At 36.4% G+C, this 18498-nt stretch overlaps 1 protein-coding gene across 3 annotated transcripts in view; it reads right to left on the reverse strand.

Moving 5' to 3' along the window:
- Positions 1–16607, reverse strand: part of LOC145673362 (uncharacterized) — a 104143-nt gene extending 87536 nt beyond the window's left edge. The window contains exon 1 of one of the 3 annotated variants that reach the window (XM_081743001.1): positions 16320–16607. The gene's annotated coding sequence lies outside the window, so the exon portion shown is untranslated. Of the gene's footprint in view, positions 1–15908; positions 16171–16319 lie in introns of those variants that run through there. The other 2 variants (XM_081743000.1, XM_081743002.1) reach the window with 2 other exon arrangements.
- Between the last annotated feature and the right edge of the window lie 1891 nt (positions 16608–18498).

Below are 18498 nucleotides of genomic sequence, written 5' to 3' on the forward strand. Positions count from 1 at the left end.
TCACAACGAATTCGAGGAAGCTGATTCTTCAGAGGAAATGGTACTCAATAAATCGATTCATTTGCATTATGTTATATACTATAATTCTTACAAATAAATGACTTTTGTATACATGTTTCCCGGTACACCACTGGAAACGAAGACAAAACAACAAATGAAGAACATATATTTTTGTTTTGTTAACTTTCGCGACTGAATTAAGACATACGAAAACCTCAAGCTGTATACGAAACTATGATGAAACAAAACCTGTCACTAATACAGGAATATATTACAAAGGAGTAAGTTTACAAATTGCTGAATAATAATAATAATAATAATAATAATAATAATAATAATAATAATAATAATAATAATAATAATAATAATAGCAATAATAATAATGGATGGTTAAAATGAGTGATTCTAGTAATGGGAAGGAATCTAAGGTATTATTTGAAGGACACTGTACCTTTACACAACGTACAACTATATCTTTAAGCTTATAAGATGATGACTGTAAGTGTCCACTTTTGCTAGTGTGTTTCAAGCCATATTACTGGAGCGACTACGAATATTTTGTAAAAATTTTTTGCTAAAGAATGTTAGTTTGAGTTAGGAAAGTGCTTACATACCTGTCGTTCAAAAATATGACGATCACATATCAATACGAGATTAAACTACTATTTAACTTCAAGCACTCTGATATTTTACGCATAGTATATTGCTAGAAAAAGACCGGAAGGAATTTGAATAATTAAAGCGACTGTCAGGGAAGCTTCTACTATTCGACTCGATTAGCATTTATGTGTCTTTCCGCCCATCTCGTAAAACTTATCCCATTTTTCTATGCCTTCCTACCACTTGAAGAAATAACCCTATTGCTTGAAGTCCATCAAATGTACGATGGTAAAAGAGTCTAAAATCAACCCTATATTGCAAATTTACACATGCATGCAAGACAATTTTCCAACACGAGTCAAGTAAACCTTTTTCGATTAGGACAAAACTTGGTGTATATTTTCTTTATGGTATTGAGAATATCCCCCAGCTTGGAGTTAAAATCTGAAAAGATTAGAAGTTTCGAGTTCACCCCCAACTTTAAACTTTAAAAATATGTTCCATGTTTCCCTAAACAATGTTCGATTTTGGCGCGTGTCGTACATTTTCCTTGGGGTTTTCCGATCACCTCTCTAGAGAATTAAAATCTGTAAAGAATAAAGTTGTGCATTTACCTTCCACATCCCCCACCCCACCTTTCTTCCCCGATTTCGTTCGGAGTTCGACGGTAAATTTTCTAAAAATTTATTCAGTTTTGATACAATATAATTTACATTTTTAGACTCTTTTCCGAAATATCTAGTGCTTAGGATTAAAATCAGTCAAGAATGAGTGTTGAATTCACCCCTTGTTTGGTACGGATAACCCTCACCACATTTTTTTTTTTTTTTTTTTTTAAGTATTAATTCTCGATAATTTCCGTTACAATTGTTCGATTTTAGTACTGGGTTGTACATATTCTTTAAGGCTTCCCAATCATTCACCTTATGTAAAGCTGAAAGCAGTAAACAAAATCGTAGTGATATTATTCCCTACCCCTGACTCTTTTTAGAGATCTATGATTAACTTATATAAAACTCATTCAGTATTGATACAACATATATTATGAATATTTTTTTACGTTTTCCGTAATCCCTTGAGATTGGGATTAAAATTAGTCAAGGATGAGTGGTGAATTTAGTTCCCTAATGTATTATAGATTACTTCCCCATTCTCCTCAGACAGGGTTGGCAAAAACCATAGTTTTTATTGAAAAAACCAAAAAACCAGGTTTTTTTGGTTTAAATAATTTACTCTATGTATTTATATTAGATATGGACAGAAATTAGTTTGTTTCGCCTTGATGTTGTTATGCAACAACAAGGTTATGCTGGAAGGGGTCACATAAGCTTAAAGCGGAATCCAAACCGCTTCTCGGCTTCATCCAAGAAAAACTGACCATTTCGTCACGATACTGGGACTAATTGGTCACAAATGCGATTGCCGACTCATTCACGAAGGACTCCTGATAAAAATACGTTGTACTGATCTTTACATGCGTCTAGTTGTTAATATAATTGTCAAGAGTCATTTCAAAAGGACAAAAAGATAAACAGTTACACAAGTAAAAACATTATACAATTATATATAAATCGGGAAACTCCTGCCTTAGCCATTGGGAAAATCCTGTTATTACTTTAAATGTATTTGTATATAAAATTTTAAAGTCAACGTATCATAATCACTACGCTAAAACTGAGGTATTAAATTACAAATTTGGTGTAGATATCATTCAATAAAATTAAAACAAAGTCAAATCCAAGCTGATGTTGGAAGCTGCGTAGGCAGTTGATAAATTTTGCCAATTTCTATCAATATATTTAAGCAACCTTGGCTTCTTTATAAAACAGCAGGCATTCAGACAAGTAGAAATATATAATTTGGTTTCGTTTCGTATGTTTAGGCTTAACATCCTTATGAAATACCAAGATTATCACGGAGAAGACTTTTGCTTAAAGGGACACCTCGAATCGCTACTTTATTTACACTTGAAAGATGGGTTATGGTTCGACCGAGAATTGAACACAGGGCCCCTTGATTAAAAGATGAAAAGTACATAAACGTAATGCAGATGGTTTCATATGTAGAGAGGTCACCATGAAATTAACACGATTTAAAGCATTTTTCGTTCTTTTTTTGTTTGGTTTAAACCAACCAACCATGCCCTCAGATTTAAAAATATGCATCCACGATATCTTTCGTAAAAATATTAGATTTTCGTGGAATATGACGTTTAATTTTTGAGCCACCCGGTTTTAAAAAAATGTATGTTCTATAAAAACTTTTGTAAATATTATTCGATTTTAACATAATATGATGTATGTGTTTATTGAGGTTTTCACATAATCCTCATTCTTCCAGTTGAACTCAATCAAATATCGGGCGTCACTTAACACCTCCCTTGAAGAATGAAATAAAAATTCCATGATAATTTTCATAACATATACAATTTTGGCGAATATGATATAACTTTCTCTAAGAACTTCTAATCGTCTTAATTGGTTGCAGTTGAAATGGCCAATAATGAGGGAGTGCTTTCTTCTAAATTTTATATCACACATTTTCTTGAATATTTATTAATCTCACTACGATTTTTATAGAGCATTGTGTGGGCCCGCGTAGTGTAGTCTCTAACGCTCTCGTCTTTCGTGCAAGAGGTCTCGGATTCGATTCCCGGTGGGGACACCCAGTCGAAAACGTGTAACAGTTGCTTCAAGGTCAGCATCCAATAAGATTTCTCGTGAGTTTTCCTCATTCATACCAAACTGATTCCTAAGGTACAGGTATCAGCCGCTTTCTTCCTTCCTTCCCCATTTTCCCGGATAGTGTATTCACCGAGACGTCATCCCTCCTACGTGACAGGCTTATTGCCATTAATGCCCAGAAATATGTATAAATAAATAAAATAAATTTATAGAACTTTCTATGTGTTTTGTCGGAAATTAGAGACTTACGTACTACTATAGTTCGGGGTTGAAATTAGTGAGAGAGAGAATCGCTTGCTTCAACAATACATGGCATCACTAGTTAAGCATCATCCGAGTAGTGTGTCAAAATTTCACCACCCAATTGTATATTTGTTAGAAGGTTGTACAACACAGAATATATTCTGCTTGCCTACTTCTGTCAATAACTTTGAAGAGATCATGGTCTTTAAGAAATAAACCACGCGAAAACTGTAAAAATACAGACTGTGCACGCTAGGGAACGAAATATGAGATCTGAATCCACTAGTTAGATCAGAGCGGTTTACTTCGTCATTTTTTTCTTCACAATTAGATGGGTGCAAATACAGGTGAATTGTCTATCGCCAATCTAAAATATCTAGTCGCCAATGGTTGCAAATTTCGCGTCCTGGTATATGTGGAACATGTGAAAGTTCTTTCTTGTTGTTCGAGAGAAAGAAAGAGATTCAGTAAAGTGTGAGATGAAAATCGCTTGAAAGAACAAGCTCACGGCACGCATAAAGGACTCCCTTCTAACCAATGTATTTCAATATCTATGCTTTACTCTACACACACACACACACACACACACACACAAAAAAAAAAAAAAAAAAAAACGAAATCTAAGCTTCAAGTTTTACGTTCCAGGTTTATGCCGACTAGACAAAAGGTGACGGTGATGTTAAATGATTGAAATGGTGGAATGAAGAAAGTTCGAGGAAACGGGAAAACCCCCAAGAAAACCCACGCACACAGTATTTGTCCACCACAAAGCTCACTTACCGTGAGCTGGGATCGAATCAAGGAACCCATGCACCAGAGATGAACGCTCTACCACTGAGCCACCGAGGCGCATACTTTACTCTAATTGACTGTGTGCAATCAACCCATTACAGGTCTAAAAACGACTTTTCGCAATTGATCATGAATTTGCAAACGGTTCATTATACAGTAAAATAAGTTCAGACCACTCAGCATAAAGTTCAAACCTAAAATTCTATGTAAATTCTGTCACACACACACACCTACCTATGAGTGCTCGATCTTACCTAAGCCAACTAGCAATAATTTTGAGCTGTACTGACAATGTACTGACTTCTTACGGAACATTTTTTTTTTTTTCGAATTTTTTTAGTTGCCTCATGACTTACAAAGCCATTTCGCTCTAAAATGAATCAGTCAATCAGAAAACAGACTGCCAACTACCACTTCAATTCTTACCAACTTAAGGCTCCTACCTTCGTCTAGTCATAAAAAACCCTGAAGCTCTTGAAAATTTTCAATAGCCACATAATTTTAAACATAAGTAAGACTTTAATACAACTACTAATAAATCTTAAGATATTATATAAAACCATTATTCTAATATAATTGATAATTTATGCTGTCTTGTTGAGAATAAAATCATGCATACACGAAATGAAAAACTCAAACTCATATTTTGAATCATAGATAGAACACACGGATGCACTTTAACTAACACGGATGATCACAAATTTAACAAAGAAATGGAAGGGGCAGAGAGCTCCCTTATAAGTGACTCTAAATATTACGGCCTTCCCGCGCTCTTCACCGTCCCATGCTTAACTACTTGGAAGCACCCTAACCTTGTTTGCTACTGTCTTTCTTTACTACCTCTGGCTCCGACTCTTTCTTTAGGGAAATAAATCTCCTTGTTTAAGTATACCTACTACTACAGATGGAAAGTAGCCAATGAGTTCGCAAACGACCTGATCATCCTACTGAACTAGTTTGTATTACAAAGAGTTTTAGTATTTAACCTCACGTATTTGTTGAAGAAGTGGGAAAAGATCAGTACAAAACTAAATGAAAAATTAGTCTGCTAATTCGCTAGATGCTAATTCTCCTGCTTTTCGTGTGGAGCTTTTACAAGAGCTATATGATGCCTGAGTGGAAGTAATGAAAGAAAGTGGAGCAGGAACGCCCTCAGAGATTTTGTACGGGTCACCTTCCAAACAAAAACGCGGATGTATTCTTTTCTGAAAACAGCTATGTTGGTACAATTTTCCATCCGCTTACCATTTGGGGATCATGTCCTTATCGCTTTTGAAGCTTATTGGGCATATGCGAACTGAAACTAGGCTACAGGGCGGGGTAGATTACTATTATTATTTTCATCCAAGTTAGATGTTAGTTTACTGGAGATGGATTTATTATTCGCTCTTAATATTGGTGGATTTTATTTTCGAAAAATAAAGGAAACAATATTATCCACATGATAAAAATCAAAATATGCAGTATCATCGTGCCATGTGACTGGTATCAATCAATCCATGGAATAGTTTTGTTACTTTTTTCCATTAATAAAGAATATTTTCTTCCTTCGGAGTTTAGCGTCCCTTTTCGAGCACTAAGACTATTTGGGACGTGGATCTATAGTTTAATAGTAACTGTATCTCTTGACGAAGCCATGAACGCTAAGTTCTTACGGCGGAAAATGAAATAAATAAATAAATTAAGATGCATCCAAATCACAATAATGCGTTCAGCGATAGTGGCGGATCTAGAAGATAAAAACTGGGGGGCCAGCCAGTACCGAGAGTGTGATAGGTATATAGAAACTTTCAAAAATATATAAATAATAGCTCAAATAAATTTGTCACTGAAAAAACTGGGGAGGGGGCTAGGCCCCCGGGCCCTGGCCTAGATCCGCCACTGTTCAGCGCTCTTCCACCAGGAATCAATAGTTGCTGGTTGGAGCTTACCGTCTCTTTTCAGCAGTGAGGCTAAAATGTGGACCTACAGTTAAAGGTGGAATCCACCGGCGGGAATCAAGCTTGGGACCTCATTCCATAGACGCACGCACTAGTCACGTTTCTTTCATTACTTTTTTTTTTTTTTTTTTTTTTTTTTAATCCAACTGGGTCACCTGCTCACAAGATTAGAGAATACAGAATTCTCTTGAGATTCGTGACAAGACAGAACTACTCTAATAAAAACATACACTTTTCGAAAATGAAAATGAAATAAAATCTTTAAGTTCTACGTCCCACGTGTATGCCGGGTAGGCTAAAGGAGACGGTGATGATGAGAAATGAATGAAATGGTGGAATGAAGAAAGTGGGGGGAAACGGGAAAACCCCGAAGAAACCCACAGACACGGTGTTTGTCCACCACAAAGTTCACTTGGCGCGAACTAGAATCGAACAAGGGACCCCATGCACCAGAGGTGAACGCTCTAGCAGTGAGCTACCGCGACCCCAGATACACTTTTCAAAGCATATAATACTTTCACAGCATATTTTCGAAACCAAAGGGCCCTAAATCACGTTTTGTGAGCAACACTTTTCACGATGATCTAATTAATCTATTTGTTACCTAATTAATTAGTCAAGAAGCTAATATCTGAAAGGCCTCTAAAAAAGAAATTGGCCCAACCCACACTACATCTAAGGTTTGATAGAATGGGTTATATATAAATACCCTACGTAGTATGTCACTTCAAATTGTGGTATCACTAATTTTATGGACGCCATTTTTGTTCTGATTACGTGACTTCGGTCACGTTCGGGATTCGTTAGCTTAAAGGATACGTAACTCCGGTTAGAATGGAGCGATTTAAATATTAACACCAAATGAGAGATAATGAAATGCTTTAATAAAAGATAATAAAAGATTTCATTATTTTATAATTGTATTCACCTTTACACGTTAAATTCCACCACTTACAATAGATCTACATTTCTATTGTACTACTGATAAGTTCTTAGATGTCATCCTCATCACTACTTAAGTCATTTAAACGTTCATATATGTGTGTATGTGGGTTTTGGCATTCTTCATTTGCCGTACAAGAACATGCTTCCGTACACGAAAGATTTGCACCATGCATGGGCAATCTCTCCTTACACAATGTGATTTGATATAGTGACACACTGTAAGTTCAGATAGTCCATTTGGTGCTGACTCTTTTGTCATCCACATAGGTTTAGAAAACCATTATAGTTGCGCCAGCCGTGTTCTTCAGGTGATGGGAGATCTTGGCTTGAAACTAATGCCTTTTTCCAGATGGGATTGATAATTTGTACGCTTTAGGTGTTGCAGTATACTATCTGCTGTTGAAGACAGTAGCTCGTTTTTCTGTCCTTTTTGGCATCAGTTTTGAGGCAAGCCTTCTCATTTTTTGTGTACAACTTATGCACGAATGATTCACATGCTGAAATAGTATCTTCAGTGAGTGTTACATTTATACCCAACTTGCAAACACCTTTTTGATATAGCTCATTTTCACACAGCATTTTGAAGGGTCTTTTCTTTCCAACTGATGTGAATGAGCTCGTGGAGTAACAGCTAGTCAGTGCATGGAAGGGTAATAGTGTATCGCATAGTTTAAGATCCAAATCAACAGCCAGCTTGTGTATCAGGATGTTCCGCAGTTTATCTTTTACTCCTGCACGAGACCACAATTCTTCAGACCCAATTTCGCTGAATTGTGCAGTGCATAGTAAAGCTACATCTGTGTCAGGAAATTGTATCGCGAATTTTCTGTGGTCCTTAGATGCCTTTGCAGCGTGTAGAAGTAAGCATGTATATGCCTCTTCATGATCCGATGTTAGAACCGACAATTGCTTACAGTGTCCTATAGTTAACTGTACTGTTCGTGCCCCATTCCCGAATCCTCCACCCTTAAATATCTGCTGTACTGTCTGAAGCTTTTCTTGTGTAATTTTGCACCAAGTGTTACTCAGAAATTCACACAGAGATTCACCTTATTTTTAGGATTTGCAATACATTTCGACCACTGTTTTGCGATTGGTGTGGTTTCTGATGTAATCCTGACTTCTAGTCCTGTTGAAACCCCTCTTCGACCACGTTCTCCAGCCTTCATTGACAGTAACATTGATCAAAAACATCGACTCGCATGAATCAAGACCCAACGCAGCAGTGATTGTGTAATACTGCTTCTGTAGGGCATTTCATTACTTCTCATTTGGTGTCAACATTATTTAAATCGCTCCATTCTAACCGGTTATGCGTATTTTAACTCAACGACTCGCGAACGTGAACAAGTCACGTGATCAAAACACAAAATGGTGTCCATAAAATTAGTGATATTACAATTTGACGTGACATACTACCTAAGGTGTTCATATATACCACATCCTACCAAACTGTAGTGTCAAACCTTAGATGTAACGTCAAGAATCACAAAGGGATACTTTATTTTTGGATGTGATTTTTTTAAAGGACAATATTCTCAAAAATATTTCTGACGGTTTTGTTCACAAGGCATACGTCACTTCTCTTGAAAATGTCCCTAAGTTGTATTTTACTCTTAGGATAAGTTTTATTCGAAGGATTTTCTAACTGCTCAACCAAATTTGTCCTATTTCATAAACACCCTAAAATATACAGGGTGGCCCAAAAGCAGGTATACAGTCCCATACTGATCTGCTCACTTTATTTCATATCATTTCTTATTGTTATCAAACAGGAAGACCTACCTACCTTTATTATTTGTTCCAGGGCGCAAAATTTCCGGTTGCCATTAGCGACTAGAAATTTAGAGCTTGCGACCAGTGTTCAGTAGAATGTTTTTTCTTTCTTAACTCACAGGGCTGCACTGTTTCCGTTTCGCACGAAAATAAATGTCACTGACTGAGAGAAAACATGGAATGTGAACGGACACATGTCTTCACAACGGACACGGAAAGTGAAGTCTTCACAACGTTGTAATTCGACCCTCTTTTCCCATCCCATATCGAAACTGTTTGCCTCCTGGATTCCTGCCTTACGAGATTTCCAACTTATTGTTACATTTTGTGCAGCTTTACCTGTGAGTACTGTTTCATATGAGAGAGGCTTCAGCAGTCTGAACAGAATTAAGACTGCCTACAGGAATTCACTGAAGACTAACACACTGGATGATTTGCTCCCCAAGGGAAGGGGGAGGGACCTCTCATAATTTACACGTGAGAGATACTGGCGACCATCAGTTTTGGATTGGCGAGTGCGTCTGACCTTGAAATTTTGAGCCCTGATTTGTTCTTAATGTCTTTTTACTTATATCTTAAGCTCGGAACAGCCGAAGCAAATAAACCCATAAGCTAGGCCTAGAATGTTATACTTGATCAATGCAGGGGTGTATACCTACGTTTGAGCTACCCTGTATTCTTCTGGAGCCATTTTTTTTTGGAAAAACCTACATGGGGTAGTTTACTATAAACGATCCTTTTCATATGGTTTTATTAAAAATTGTACAAGACATTTTGTGACACATTTCAGAAACCAATATTTCATTGAAAACACTATAATATGTCGTAGCTAAGTTGTTCCTTCTGAAGAGATTTGCAAGGGGTCGTTTATTCTTAGAAATACATTATTTTCGGACGTTTTTCCCATAAACCAGTCTGTTCAGCCAATTTTGTTTTTCCTTCATAAACAACCTTACATGTGGCTTTTTTTTAAAATACAAATATTTGAAAATATCCACAAGAGGTGGTACTTTCTCCTTTGGGGTGAGTTTTCTTAGAGGATTTTCGTAAAAATTACTCAGATTGTTTGTTTATGTTTTATACATGTGCACACAACCACAACGCTACAATATGGCACAAACTTCAAACGAATAAATCAACAAGGAGTAGTTTAGTGTTTTGGTGGTCTTATCTTCGAAGTTTCTCTGAAAACATCTATTACAATAATGTTCATAATTAACATGATTTTATTCAGTTTATCCAATGGAAGCGAGAAAGTTCCGCAACTTTTATTTAATTTGTTTTTAAATATGCGTTATATAAATTTCTAGGATATTATGCTTACTTAATCTAATCTACTCTCTCTCCATTTTACACTAAATTAATAAGACTAGTAGCCTATTAAGAGCCCCCACATGTACCTTGCCCAGGTTAAGTAAAAAGCAGTTCACTAATAATTGGTGTGAAAGAAATTGTGGGAAAAGAAAAATGTATACGGTTTGTAAAGAAAATAAATAGTTTTATTACGCTAATATTAAACTGAACTCCTTATAATATACCTCAATAAATATAATTTAATTATAGAAATCCACTTAACAATCTAATAACGGGGGTCACGGTGTCTTAATGGTAGAGCGCTCACCTCTGGTGTGTGGTGTCCCTGGTTCAATCCCAGCCCACGCCAAATGAACTTGGTGTTGAACACTGTATACGTGGGTTTTCTCGAAGTTCTCCCGTTTCCTCCCACTATTTTAATCCACTCATCATCACAGTTTCCCTCAGCCTCGGTGCATAATCGTGGGACGTTAAACTTAAAAATATCTATTAAGAGTGTCTGTACATTTTACATGTATAATGGGTTATTACACGTGTTTGAAATATTTGAAATATCCATTCTTCTTCATTATTATTATTATTATTACAGTAAGTAGCTAAATTGAAAGAATTAGATGGAACTTACGATTACCACGCATACAATATTTGAGTTACTATCGATGACTCGGTTCTCCTAACACATTTCTGGCCCCTTCAAACTTCTGCAGTTAGCTGCAGACTACTTCTACATGTGTGGTCCCTCACTACCGATGGCAGCACTAAAATTTTTTGGTGTTGATCAAGCATCATAAGATAACTTCAGAACAACCTGCATTAATATTTATCAAACTCCGATTCAGGAAACCAGAAATATCAGACCTTCTTATGGCAACTAGCTGACAACACATCATCCAACTGAAACGCGCCTTCAAGCCGGCTATACTTAGGTATTTGATTTGATTTTTAGTTTAGTGTCCCTATTGAAGCGAGGCTATATAAGAGGTGGACTTACACCTTATTGTAGAATCCGAACCACATGAACTACCGCCATGAATCGAACCCGAGTCTCCTACGCCAAAGGCACGTACGCTAACCGCTTAGCCACGAGGGAGCTCTATAGCTATTTATATGCTGTACCTGGAAGTAGTTTAGTTTAGAACTTCCACCTGTTATCTAATTTTATCAGTATTTCACTAAAGGACTTAGAATAATTAGCGCTGCTCAGTGAATTGGCTTCCAATACCACATTTCTCCTTTATAGGCCAATATAGGTAATGAATAACAACGTTTGATACACCCACCCGTCTCAGAATGGAATAAAAATTCATGTGCTCATGTAGTTTGTAATACTGAATCAAAAACTGCAAACTGTTTGAAAATCGGTCCATTGGTTCTGGACTTATTGACTTTTGAAATTGAAGCCTGTAACGTCAGAAATAGTAGCCGCGAAAGCGAAGGGCACATTGAAAAGAGGATGTAACTTTCTTCAAAGTTAACGTAGAAACATGAACTTTCTTTCCCTCTATAAATGTATTTTACAGATACATAAAAGTTATTCTCGCAACGGCAGAAGGAAAAGGTAAAATCATCAGTAAGTTAAAAACAACTACAGATTAAAAAAAAAAAAAAAAAAAAACGCCCAACATTGTAATTGCAAGAACACATCGACTCCCATCGCAATTTGAATGAAATTTTGTATGAAGAACCGTAGCAACATATCCATTCAATAGTAAAAAAATGGTGATGGACAATGCATAAGAATCGTAAAAATAAATAAATAGGTAAATTAGTGATGAGTTGAATGTTTTATTTCAGAGCTTGTAACCTGTGAAGTACTCAGGTATGAAAATAATATTGGCGTAAACTAAAGAAATAAAAGCACACTTACAGAATGTACAGTTGAAAATCTACTTTTGCAAATGTACTCTCCACTGTTCTCACTAAATTGCTTGAAATATCTGACAGTTTTTATGTTGATCCTGTAGCCGTGGTTACATCTACTTGACAGAGAACATTCGTAAAAGGCATCAAACAAGTGACTGTGTTCCGTGGCCAGTAAAATGATGGAGAAGGGCCATGAGGTTGTATGAACATAACAGCAGCGTCTCCTTCTGAGAATTCCTTGTCTACACTCACGAATTTGGCAATAATCTCCAATTATCCAGTTGGCTGAAAACAATGAAAACTTCTCGTACCTCCTTTGCAGCCACAAACCTAACTGCTAACTGTTCTCGAATAGTTTGCATGTCTTCTTTTGCTACAAAATAAAACCGAATGCCACCAACGAAATCTTTACAGTAGCTGTATAATGCTTGTGCATTTATGGTGTGTCCACTGATAGTTCTCTGAAAGCTTGCTTTAGTTACAGTTCGTTTTATGGTACCACCAATACCAACACAGGGTGACTTGCCATGACTCGTTGAAAAAAAAAAGAAAAAAAAAATGACCACCCGGCTTTCAATTGAAAATCGGCTTCATGATGACAAATTCAAGAAGGATTTACAGTTCTTATGCTGTGATGCACAACGGTCAGCGAAATATTCAATTACTGTCAATTGTGGGATGGTGATTTTTATGAAACTTTTCAAAAGTTGCTGTGTTGCATATACCATTGGAACATCGTAATTTAAATCATCATTTAAAACAGGGTTGACTGGATAAACCAAAGTGGTTTAAACCAAAAAACGAGAAATGTTCGTAAAAATGTAACTATTCGTAAAATCTTGATAAACACACATTTCTGGGTTATCACGTTTCACTCCCGTATATTATTCGTATTATATTCAGACCTAAATTCCCCATTCATTACTCAAAGATATTATTCTACAAAAGCAATTTTTTTTATAAGTTTATGAATGTTTCTTTTGTGATATTTTTATAGTTTGCTATTATTGTTACCAAATTGCAACCAAAGGAAAATTCTAAATATTGTTTCGTGTTAATAATGTTTACTATTGATAAAATACATCGAAATGCCGTACTTTTTTGGGAGCGGGGGTCATACAAACCCCACGAGAACTTTTATTGAAATTAGAAGTACCTTTGGTATCTATTTATGTATAAATGGGTCAGAACCAAAGTGGACTCAAATAATTCGTATCTTTATTTACTGATATGAAAGGTAAGTCGTTGTATTTCTTTAACTTGGACTACTGTAATAAAAGTCGTAGTGAACTAACTTGGACTGAAATAGTTCTTTCGTACTTTGCAGTATTTTGAAATTGTCCGTATGTAATTCTGTATAATGGTTTCACTTGTGCAATTGTTTATCTTTTTGTCTTTCTGAAATGACTCTTGACAATTATATTAACAAGTATATAAAGATCAGTACAACGTATTTTTATCAGGAGTCCTTCGTGAATGAGTCGACAGACTTATCACATTTGTGGCCAATTAGTTCCGGTTTCGAGTTTAAATTAAGAACAATTTCTCTCGGATGTAAGCCGAGAAGTGGTTTGGATTCCACTTTAAGCTTATGTGACCCCTTCCAGCATAACCCGGTTCTTGCATAATAACACCAAGGCGAAATAAACTTAGTTCTGTCCATATGTGATATAAATACATAGAGCAAATTATTTAAACCAAAAAAACCTGGTTTAAACCAAAACACCGGGTTTTTTTGGTTTTTTCAATAAAAACCATGGCTTTTGTCAACCCTGACTTACTTAAAATAAAGAACACAAGCATGCAATGTGCGCAGCCATTGGTCCAGTGGAATCCCTCGGCTTTATCTTGAATGACAAATGGAAACCTTTCACTGAAGTCCACCAGTATCAATGCTACATTGTCTGGTACACACTCCTTTCTAGATTTTAGATAACAAGATTGCTGCTGTGCTATGTATGCATGTGGAATAAGCTTGGTCATTTTTCAGTGATAGTTTTAATCAGTTCCTCCAGTGATAAAGTCTGCATTGCCAAGGACGACCATTCTAGATAGTTCCAAACAAGGTACATACACATTCTATCTACAGAACTCCAGATAAAAGTTACATTCGAATGTTACATAAAATCTAAGAATGTTCTGTTCAATCAGTTAATGAAGAAAGACAAAGAACTAAGCCACCAAATGTACTACTGCCAATCCTCTGAGGAGGTACTTATAAGATGCTTTTGATGATACAAGTTACAGGTTTTTTCCTTTTCTTTTTAAATATTGAATGGGTACTTTGCTACGGTCCTTCACTTAAAATTTCATGCAAATTGAGGTGGGGCTGATGAGTTCCTTCAATTACAATGTTAAGCATTTCTTGTCTGCAGATTTTTTCTAACTTACTGATGATTTTATCTTTTTCTTCTACCATTGCGAGAATAACTTTTATGTATCTGTAAAGTACATTTATAGAGGCAACAAACAAACAAAAAAAAAAAAAAAAAATCATGTTTCTATGTTAACTTTGAAGAAAATTACACCCTCTTTTCAATGTACCTTTCGTTCTCGTAACTACTACTTGTCACGTTACAGGCATCAATTTCAAAGCTCGATAAGTCCAGAACCAATGGACCAATTTTCAAACGGATTGCAATTTTGGATTCAGCATCACGAACTACATTAGTACATGAATTTTTATCCCGTTCTGAGTCAGGTGGGAGTCAAATGAGACAAATCCTGGCTGAAGTGACGTGGAATGACCCTATATAACATGGTGCTCGAAGAAAAGTTTCGAGGTAATTGCTGCGGACCAATTTTAGGAAATCTGCCGGGTCAATTGAGGAATTATTTTGGTTTGTGAGCAAGACTGAATGAAACTCAGGTGAAGAGTAGCTGATATTAAAAAAGTAGTTGCTTTTGATGTTGTAAGCGGCACTCTATGTGGAGGCGAAAGGGACTATTTAGCAGAGAGATACACTTCTTATGATTTAGCCGCGTGAAGGGCAATGTGGAAATGGTGCATATATTTCTACATGATTGTACACGATTCTAACTTTACATGCCTCTGTTGAAGGTCTAATCTAACCTAACCTAATTTAGTACATTTTGGTATTTCTTTTGGATCACATTAAATATTTTCCCAAAATCCACTCAAGATGTATTATGCCAAATACTGTTTTGCGCTATCCTCGTTTATGTGTATACCCACCATCGCTGACGCGCCTGCTTCCTACGGACGCATCCTCTTGCTTCCACTTGGACCCCATCCTGTGCTCACACCCTGACTCAGTTAGATAGCATTCGTACTTTCTAGTGGTCATCTAGCAAAGTTGGTTAGTGTGCTTTCCACGATTGTTTTTATCGTGTAAGTACACTAAAGTCCTCCTAATATGAATCTGCACAGAGAAATGCAAATCCACACCCTCATCGACGAAGGCAGAGCACGTACTTGTGAAAGAGTTAAGTTGATTTTAACGCCCCGTTCAGCACCGAGGCTATATGAAACGTGGGAATATTGATTAACGTGAAATCCGAACCACATTAGCTCCCGCAGGGAATCGAACCCGGGTCTCCCACGCCAAAGGCGCGTACGCTAACCGCTTAGCCGTGAAGGAGCTCAGTGTTTAAGAAAGAGTCACTACCAAGTGATTTGTGGGAGAAACTAAATAATAGACCTTTTCTTCGATTTTCTGAAAAAGTTCACACACGTCTATTATGAAGGTCTAACCTAACCTATTATAACGTAATTTAGTACATTTCTTACCAAATTTAGCATATTTTGAAACTTTTTTCGTGTGCTCCGGCGAAACAGCACTACTGCCAAAATTTCTTCTGACCTACGCGCGTTGTGGAAATCAGACTTAATAACACAAATCCAATTTGATATATAGGCTTACATATTTTGTAGAACTTCATTATATTCGCAACGTTTGCTATGTTACAACTATTTCACCACTACAGTATATTAAATTGAGTTTGTACTTTAAAAATGGGTATACGTATTCAGTTAAATTTTCGCGTCAAGCAAGGCAAAGACATTTAATTACAGAGGACAAACATCAATATTTCCATACACCGGTATTTGTCAATGGTTACATAATATACTTCCAGATATTTGAAACAGTTGCGTTGTTTTCTTCTTTTCTTTTTGAACATATAATTGTATTCGACTTACATACTACAGCTAATATCCTACTTCCATGTTCTAAATTTACCAAAATTTTTAACAATTCCTAAGTTGAATCCAATGTTCAAAATTATTGCTCTTCTTTGCTTTCTGCTAATTAGTCAAGGAGAACAAAAGGTGGAGAACACAGTTGCCAAGTTCAGAGAAAAATCACCAATACCGAACACAGCCAATACTTTAGAGAAAACTTAGTCGGACTCATTTTTACAGGTTTGGTCAATGAAAGGCAAAATCGGCGTTTTAACGTGTGACAATCAGGATCCTTACACGCGGTGATTCTAGCAGACGTTTGCCCGGAGACGTTCTCCACACAGGAAGATTGTTGTTGATCCATGATCAAAACTAAGATCTTCTCATTTCAATAGTTTATGAAAGACTCAATGGGAAGGGCTACTACCTGCACCAACATCTCTTGAAGTACGCGACTGTTTGAAGGTATTTCTTTACAAATATACATACTTTTCAAGAACTTCAGTTTGACGTATTAGGTCCTATATATCTTTTCTAGTTATTTATATTTTTTTAAAATTTGTAATCATTTTTTGAAAATATTTTTTGTGCATTTATATGCCTCGAATTACCGGCTCCAAACAAGTCAGGTGAAGTATATGCTCGCTTCCCCCCCCCCCCACACACACACCAAAACTATGCTCAGTATACCGCCAAATTTCACTGATTTTTGTCGTTACTTGTAAGTTTAATCTTTTAGCTGTATTTCGAAATGAGCGACTATTCAGTTTTAGTCATTTCTACTTACCACTTAATTACCCACTATTTTTACCTTTGTTTAGTTGAACTATATTATTATGACTACAGTTGTTACTTGCAACCGTAACTCCGTACCCTTTAGTTTGTCATCGTTCGTGAATTTGAATGTACTAATTGCCCATGACAAAGTCATATATGGATTTATAAATGTTCTTAGCGTTTGGGCAAGAAAAAGTAAACAAATAGCTTCTTCCACCATACTTGGCGAAGATAGAACATGTCATATTCATCCTCTACATTTGTATCGATTATCATCTTGTTTTAATTTTTGTTATATTTCATTTTCCAGTGTATTCTTTCTTAGCGCTTGGACCTGATTCCCTAGTAGTTTGCTTTATGCAACTCAAGAGTTGTATTTAATTAGCATCACTGCCTTTTACAGGTTACTGAAATGAAATTTTGAAATTGTACTCAGAATCTGAGATATAGTTATTCTCTTGTGGTTACATGTTAATGTACACGGTGGAAATGCGCCCCTAGTGAGCAGACATCTTAGTGAAGGTGAGTAAGCGCGTAATTGATTTGTTTCAGCATTTCTTAATACGATTGTTCTCCGTGTCATTGTCCGTGTCTGTACAAGCACTTCAACTGGAGCGGGCTTTTTAAGATTAACCCTTCATTTTTCCATCTTTCTTTTCGCTGTTCAGTTTGCTGTTTACGCAGTGGCGTAACAATGGCGTTTGGCAGCCCTAGGCAAAATCCCGAGTGTCGCTCCTCACTCATCGAATAGGCCCTATGCATGACCATCTATCTATAACAGGCTCGGACTGGCCAGGGCAGGAGGGCAGGGTTCCCTGACGGGGCCCTCTTTAAATAGACCCTATATATAATAATGAATATTGAATAACTTGTAAAATAGGATAAAACATGTCTGCTGTGTTGGAGCATAATTACTCGTTGTAGTTTGTTCCGTTCCGAGGGTTCGGTAGCCACCAGCATTGAATGTAGTCTTGGAGTCCCATTATTGGAATGAAACTAACAGTATTATAAAGTCCTGTTTGGGCATCTTTGTTTGTGGCCTAGTAATATTATATTTCAACAACGTGAAGAATGGGGCCCCAGCATCATATTGTCTCAAGGTGTATTGGAGCCCCATGAATGCCGAAATGTGTCTGACTTTTATGAAGTCCTGCTGGGGCCTCTGTTAGTCATTTGACAAGTTGTATTGTATTGTATTTATTGTATTGTATTGTATTGTATTGTATTTATTGTATTATTTATTTATTTATTGTATTTATTTATTTATTATGTATTGTAGTTATTGCAACACCATAAAGAAACACAACAGGTCTCCATCCTGAGGCCCCATTGCAACGCGTAAATGAAGCTGACACCTTTATGAGGAAAAGCCACCCCCTCCCTATTGCTAAGGTTTTACAAGACCCTATTAAACTTTGCG

The sequence above is a fragment of the Thermobia domestica genome, chromosome 16, assembly GCF_964235325.1.
Source record: "Thermobia domestica chromosome 16, izTheDome1.hap1.1, whole genome shotgun sequence".
NCBI lineage: Eukaryota > Metazoa > Arthropoda > Insecta > Zygentoma > Lepismatidae > Thermobia > Thermobia domestica.